Source organism: Camelus ferus, chromosome 27, assembly GCF_009834535.1.
Source record: "Camelus ferus isolate YT-003-E chromosome 27, BCGSAC_Cfer_1.0, whole genome shotgun sequence".
NCBI lineage: Eukaryota > Metazoa > Chordata > Mammalia > Artiodactyla > Camelidae > Camelus > Camelus ferus.
In genome coordinates, this window is record NC_045722.1 from 20,809,490 (window position 1) to 20,818,143 (window position 8,654).

Consider the following 8,654-nt stretch of genomic DNA (forward strand, 5'->3'; position numbering starts at 1 on the left):
AATTCTATATCTAGCAAAATAATTCTTCAAAAATGAAGGAGAAAGTAAGACATTTCCAGATAAAACAGAATTCATTATTAGCAAGCCTGCCCAACAAGAAATAATAAACAGTCCCTTTGGTCTGCAGTAAAAGGACAATAGACAGTACCTTGAATTCACATGAAGAAATAAAGAACACTGATAAGAGTAATGACATAGGTAAATATAAAAGAGCACAGACGCATTTTTGTTCATAACTTTTTTACTGCTATCTGATTTAGAGGCAACTGCATTTAAAAAAATTGTAAATCTGTATTGATGGGCACAAAGTGAAAAAACACAAAACTTATATGACAATAACAGTACAAAGGAAGGAGGAAGGAACAAACTACATGGGATCAAAATTTTTGTATACTACTGAAATTAAGTTGGTATTAATCCAAACTAGTCTCATATACATTAATATATTAATTGTAATCCTCAGTGAAATCACTAAGAAAATAACTAAAGAATATATAGTAAAAGATACAAATAGAGAATTAAAATGGCACACTAGAAAATACTAACACAACACAAGGCATGGAGGTAATGGAGGAATAGAGGAACAAAAATGTATTAGACACTGAAAACAAACAGCAGCAAAATGGCAGACCAAACCCTACCTTACCAGTAACTACATTAAATGTAAATGAATTAAACACTCCAGTTAAAAGGTAGAAATGCCAGAATGGTTATAAGTCATGATCCAACTATATGCTGCCTTATAGGTGACACACTAGTCAATGACATAAACAGGTTGAAAGTAAAAAGCTGTAAAAAGATATACCATGTGAACTTAACACAAAGAGAGCTGAGGTCGATAAACAAATCTCAAACAGAACAGACTTTAAGGCAAAATTTGTTACTGGAGACAAAGACATCACATAATGATAAAAGGATCAGTCCATCAAGAAGACATAAGTATGCACATATGCCTGACAACAGAACTCCGAAAACATGAAGCAAAAACTGATACAACTGAAGGGAGACATAGAATAGTCAATCATAGCCGTTGGAGACTTCAGTACCTCATTTGCAATCATGGGTAGAACAACTAGAGAGGTCAACAGAAGACTTAGACCTTAGACGGAAATAGAAGACTTGAACAACACTTTAAGCCAAGTAGCCCTAACAGACATGCATGGAACAGTCCACCCAACAACCATAAATGCATATTCTTTTAAAGTGCACGTAGAAACATTCTCTGGGATAAATCATATATTAGGTCATTTTTAAAGTCTTAATATTTTCAATAGGATTTAAATTATACAACATATGTTCTCTGACCACAATAGAATGAAATTAGAAATAATAACAGAAGGAAATTTGGGGGAATTCATAAATATATGGAAATTAAACACTATATTTCTAATTAACAGATGGGTGAAAGAAGAAATCACAAGGGAAATTAGAAAATTTCTTGAGATTAATGCAAATGAAGACACTATGTATCAAAACTTATGGATGCAGCTAAAGCAGTACTTAATGGGTAATATGTAGTCAAAATGCCTATGTTTTAAAAATACAGGTCTTAGACCAATTACCTAAACTTCAACCTCAAGAAACTAGGGGGAAAACCCCACAAACTAAACCTAAAGCAAGCAGAACAAAGGAACAATACAGATTAGAGTCAAAATAAATGAAAAACTAGAGGAAAATGAATAAGAAAAATTGAAAGCAAAGGTTGAGTTTTGGAGAAAAAAAAATTAACAAAATAGAAATGCCCTTAGCTAGACCAGAAAAAAGAGAGAAGATTCAAATTACTAAAATCAGAAATGAAAGGTTACTACCAGCATTATAGAAATAAAAGAATAAGGGAATGTGTATGCCAACAAGTTAGAAAACCTAGATAAAATCAACCAGTTTATAGAAAGATACAAACTACCAAGACTGACTCAAGAAGAAGTAAAAAATTTAAATAGATCTAAACAAGAAATCAAAGTAGTAATCAAAAAAAATTCCCACAAAGAAAAGTCCAGGAATGAATATCTTCACTGGTGAATTCTACACAAAATTTGAAGACTAATTAGCACCAGTCATTCACAAACTCCTCTGAAAAAAAATAATGTAATACGTTATTAGAATGAAGGATAAAAATAACATCTTAATAGATGCAGAACTTTTGATAGTTTGCAAATATTTTAAAATTAAGATATTTAACAAACTAAAAATGGAAGGAAACTTTCTCAACCTGGTAACACCTATGAAAAACCTACAGTAGCTAATATCATATTGGTAGCAAAAGATTGTAAGCTTTCCCCTGAGATCAGGATCAAAACAAAGATGTCCCCTTATCCCTTCCACTAAACTTTGTACTAGAGGTTATATCCCAGGAAATTGGCAAAAAGAATAAGAAATATAAAACATCCTGATTGGAAAAAAGAAATAAAACTATAATGTCAGATGACATGATCTTGTATATAGAAAATCCTAAGGAATACACACATACACACACACAGACACACACAGACACACACACACACTATTAGAACTAATAAAAGTTCAACAAGATTGCAAGATACAGGATTAATATACAAAAATTAATTAATTTTATACATTATCCAAGAAGAAAATTAAGGAAACAATTCCATTTACAATATCAAAAAGAATAAAATACTTTGGAATACATTTAACAAAAAAGTTTAAAATTTATACACTGAAAATTATGATCCATCCTTGAAAAAAGTCAAGATAACCTGAATAACTGTAAGAAATCCCATGTTCATAGATTGGGAGACTTAATATTGTTAAGATGGCAATACTCCCCAAATTGATATTCAGATTCAATGCAAATTCCTATCAAAATGCCAGCTCGGTTTTTTTTTACAGATATGGACAAGCTGATCCTAAAATTCATGTGGAAATGCAAGGGACAAAAACAACCAAAATAATCTTGAAGAGAGGAATAAAGTTCTAGGACTCAATGCTTCTCAATTTCAAAACTTGCTACAAAGCTACATTACTTAAGACTGTATAAGGATAGACATGTAAATCAGTAGAATAAAATTGAGAGTCTAAAAGAAATCATTACATTTATGGTTAATTTTTTTATGAGAATGCCAAAAAACTCAATGAGGGAATGAATAATAATCTTTTTAACAAATGGCACTTGAACAATTGGATATCTACATGCAGCAGAATTAAACTGGGCATCTACTTCATTCCACTTGCAAACATTAACTGAAGGATCATAGACCTAAATGTAATGACTAAAATAATAAAATTCTTAGAAGAAAATATAGATATAAATCTTCATGACTTTAGACTAAACAAAAGCACAAGCAACTAAAGAAACTATAGAAACTAAAGAAAAATAGATAAAAATACTTAATAGAAGTATACTTTATCAAAATTAACAACTTTTGTGTCCCAAAGACTTATCAATAATGAGAAAGGACAACCCACCAAATAGGAAAAATTATTTCCAATCATATATCTGATAAGGTCTAATATCCAGAATATATAAGGAACTCTTACAACACAAAAAGAAAAAGAAAAAACTCCGAATAAAAATTAGGCAAAGGATTTGAATAAGCATTTCTCCAAAGAAGATAAATGAATGTCCCATAAGCACATGAAATGCTCAGAATCATAGGTCATTAGGTAAATGCAAATCAAAATCACAGAAAGATTCACACCCTCTAGGATGGCTATAAACAAAATGGTAGACAATAACAAGTGTTGAGAAGTACATGGAGAAATTGAAACACAATTGCTGCTGGGAATGTATGAACTATACAACACTGGCTGTGCTGTTCCAAAATATTTAGTTTCAAATATATTTGGAAAACAGATTGGCAGTTCCTCAGAAGATTAAATCTAGAAAGGCCACATGACCCAGCAATTCCACTCCTAGGTACCTAAAAGAATTGAAACGATAAGTCCACAGAACAAGTTGTACACAAATGTTCATATTCATAATAGCCAAAACGTAGAAATGATTCAGATGCCCCTCAGTGGATGAACGGATGAGCACAATGTGGTGTATTCATATGAGGGAATATTGCCAACCATAAAAAGGAATGAACTACGCACACATGCTACAACCTGGATGAACCTTGAAAACATGACAGAAGCCAGACACAAGAGGCCACATGTTGTATGTTTCCATTGATATAAAATGTCTAGAATAAGCAAATCCATTGAAACAAAAAATTGGCTAATGGTTGTCAGGGGCCAGGGGGAAAGGAAAATGGGAGGGGACTACTAATGGGTGTGGAGTTTCTTTTGGGGGTGATGAAAATGTTCTGGAGTTATGGTGATGATTGCACGACCTTATTAATATGCTAACAATCACTGAACTGCACTCATCAAAGTGGTGACTGTTACAGTACGTCTCAATTTTAAACTCAAAACCACTGATGCAACTTAGTTTACATATCTGTTAAACTATTTTTGGATAGACCAACAGTCCTTCCAGAAGCCATGAATGGAACTGCAGTCACTGTGACTGTGAAGTGGATGGAAACTCAGTGTTAACAGCTCATCTGGTTTCAGAGTCTGCTCTCACTGGTCAACACCAGCGTCAGGCCAGCCAGTACTGCAGTAATTAAAAAACCCCAATTGGTGAGCATTCCAACTCACTTAATCCATTGAGCAAACAGTCACCATTCCAGTGAGGGCCCCTAAAAGACCAAAGACCACTGAAAAGAAAACACCATGAAATGAATGTGTTTGAAAATATAATCAAGTGGAAAATTCCATAAACTGCTTGGAAGTCATATTTGCTTTTTTCCTAGTTTGCAACACTATGTTTGGTACCATTCTTTATCTAGAACAAAGATTTACAGGGAAGTATTATTTACTAAAGGTCCTATCTTTTCAGCATAATTATTAAATATATGTGTTTATTTCATCAAGTATTTAAAGGTTTAGCCAATCCAAGGCTTTTTCAAATCTTAATTCAAGGCTGTTCATAATTCTTTGATACTGATCAAAGTCTCTGTTAAATTTATTGACCAATCAATTACACCCAAGTTGAGGATATGCAGATTAATTCAGTAGACCAAAACGATGTCTAGATTTTAAATTAAAAGATAGGAATTTTTAAATTGTGTGTAAGAAACAGTAGTGATATCTTGCTCTCTTCAGGTTTATGTTCTTTATTTTTAGCCGATTGGGCTGGTAAAGAATTTTAAGAGAAAAAATATAATCCAGTTGTAACATTATTAGTATGATCTTGGTATTTGAAACAATCCAGGTAAAGTGTGTTTGAGCTATGACTAACGAGTCTTGTACATTGATGGTGTAACTCAATCATGCCTGAAAGCACTTGGTAGACAACCCTAAAAGGGAAATCTGTTCTTTTTTAATTGGATCTCAGCCTGTCTGTAAGAATTCCCTATTCACGTAACTTTTTTATAGTTTATAATTCATATTAAAGTGGCCTTCTTCTGATTACTTGAGCAACACTGCAGGCTAGAGAAAAGCGTGAAGAAAAATTTATCATCCCAACAATCCCCACAGCTTTTGGTGAGTATTTGTCTATCTTTTTACTCTTTTCTATGAATATTATGTATATACTGTGGATTTACTTAAATAGCATCTTAGTATACATACTATTTTATAACTTGCTTTCTTCAACTTTAAATTGCATTTCTACCAATACTAAGTAATAAAGTCTATATATTTAACGTATTTTTAAACCAAAAAAAGTGTTTCTATTGCATTTGAAAATATCAATTTCTTTCAGTTTCTTTGTATAGTACCAATTTAGTTGGGAAGGCAGATGGGAGAGTCTTTTATAAGCAAGTATTAGATTGCTACTACTTTTATAAATATACGTCATCAGTTTAGCTCTTTTTAAGTAGAGCAATCTTGGAGAACTTTATCCTTTTATTTAATGTCGAATTCACTATGACTAGAGCCCTGAAATAGGATTTAATTCAAAATGTACTTTTACTTGTGTAACAGTCTAGCATGTCACGACCCGTTACAGTTTTCAGTTAAGAGATTTCCCCCCAAATATTTCCATTCGACGTATTTTTTTAGAACAACAACCAAAAATGAGCTGGGATTTGATCAATTAAGCTTTTGTTTAATATTAAATTCACAGCATTGATTTACATCAGATTCATGGCCAAAATATTTATGGTTAGCGTAATAATCTGGGATAACTGCAAAAATAAGATATGAAATCCAGCTTTAGTTACCACAAGCAGCTCACAGAAAGAGCTGTGTTAACGCCAACGAGAAAAAGGCATAGAAAAAGACAAGGTTTTGCAGAGGGGCAAACCACACCCTTTGGGGAAGTTTTCATGGCTCACATCCCAGTAGCCGAGGAACTCTGCAGACTTAGGAAGTGTGCAGAGCGACGAGATGGGAGTCAAGGAGAAGAGAATGAGGGGGAAATGATGAAAATACCACCACTTCAGGAAAAAGGCATTACTTAAAAATGAACGTAACTTTACCACTACCCATATTTTCTTTCTACCCTCTTTTACTTTAACAATAAGTACTTTACTTAGGGAAATAGCATCCAAATTTAAGGAAAGAAATTGAATTTGGTACTATTGGCATGATACAGGAGAATGGGGCCCGAGAGGATGGTTGTGTCCCAGGTCTTTGCCGAATCCCTGGGATGTGCCCTGCCAAGGGAGGGTCCTTGGCTCCGGGTAGGAAGGGATTCAAGATCGAGCCACAGTAGAGTGAAGCTAGATTTATTCAGAGGGATACATACTCCATAGACAGAGCGTAGGCAGTCTCAGAAGGCCAGAGAGGCCACGAGTGTGGGGGTGGGTGTTTAAAGTAAAAGTAGATACACACTCCATGGAGAGAGTGTGGGCCATCTCAAAAAGCAAGAGAAAGGCCACATGGTGCAGGATTGTTGGTTTTTATGGGGCTGGTAGCTTCATATGCTAATAAGTGGGCTACTTTGGGGAAGGGGCTGGAATTCCTAGGTACTGGGCCATCACCTACCCTTTGACCTTTTCTGGTCAGCCTTGAAACTGTCCTGCGGGAGTGCCATTTGACATGCTATTGTATTATAATGAGCATATAATGAAGTTTAAGGTCTACTGGGAGTTGAATCTTCTGCCATCTTGGTGCTAATTGCTGTGTCCTTCTTTTAATGGCTGTGCCCTGCCCTCTTCCCTCCTGTCTCAGGTGTTCTTCCCTGCCTCTAGCAAACCAGTCCTACTACAACATGATACTCAGAACCCTGATTCCGCTGGTGTGAGATTGCTCATAGGTGAGGAGGTGAGTGGCCTGCAACATGTCTTGATGGCTATGGTGGTCATGGTTCCTTCACTTAAAGATTTGAAGATGAAGGGAAGGCCTGAAGTTCTGCAGGACTTTAAAGAAGATATGATGCCTGATCTTTTACAAAAGATCCCCAGATTTGTAGTGTTTGGCAGAGGAAGAGAGGTGGGGAAATACTGAAACTCATTCTAAAGGTAAACATGGAAATGTCAGATTAAAGGGCAGAATCATCTGATACTGCAAATATCAAAAAGAAAGCAAGAAATGACTTGATTTTTGCCTGTGCCTGTGGCCACCTCAAGGAGTTGTCTTCACACGCCACCTTCCTTTGGGACAGTCCTGCCCAGTCCCATATCTTTGTGTAGATCTCACTGATGTGTCTGAATTGGCAAGCTCATCTCAGAGGATGTGGAAAATTCCTTAAATAGAATTCATCACGTCCCACCCCACCTCACCCTCAGGTTTCTCACAGGTTCCTTCTCAGCCTCTTTGCAGAGCTTGTAGACAATTTGTGCAAATGTGGATAATTTCTACTTCAGTTCAGTTACTCTGTTTCTTTTAAATGATTCCCATTATTTGTATATAAATATTTTAATGATCTTAACCGGGAGTTGTAGTGGCCATAATTTGCAAATGGCATTTTCCACGTTACTGGTATTAAAATCACCTTTATTCTACTTGTATACAAAGAACCTTCTAGAAAAGTCTGGAAGTTCATTTTGGACCATTTTTAGGTCATGTTTTTCACTGAAGTCTTAAAAGATGCAATGTAGCCAGAGCCTTCATTTAAAAACATGCCATCTAGTATGTCATCACGGTAAGTTGCTGAGACACTACACATTTCATAGTTCTAGTTAAATGGCTCTTTCTTTTTTAAACTGCAGCTTTCTCATAACAACTATTTTAATGTTATTTTTACTGTTTGAAGTAATATACAACCTCTAAGTGATATCCTGGTACCTCTCAGTAAAAGAAAAGAATCCAAATGAGATCAAAATCTAGGAAGGGAGCCCACCTAGACCAGCAACACCAGAGGGATTGGACAAAAAGACATTTAATGCCCACCAACTTTGTAAAGCATTAAAAAAAAATATTCTCCTTTCAATCCCAGCCCACCTTCTACTTAGAAGGAAAGAACGCAGGGTATAAACAATGAATGAATAGAATAAAGAGCTAAGATGGTGATGATGTGTGTAAAAACAACAAGTCATACTTTTAGACTTGTGAAGTCAATTCTTTAGCTATGTTTTGCCCTATATAGAGGTTTAAGAATATTCCGACATGTATCTGTTACACAAAATAATCACTTCAGTTCTAAAAATATTCCCCTGCTACTAACTCAATTTTTTTTAAAAAAGTGCAGCGGAAAAGCTTAATTAAACTTTCTGGTTGTTAAAACTCTGCTTCCTGAAAAAATATACTATTCTTAGAGTCCC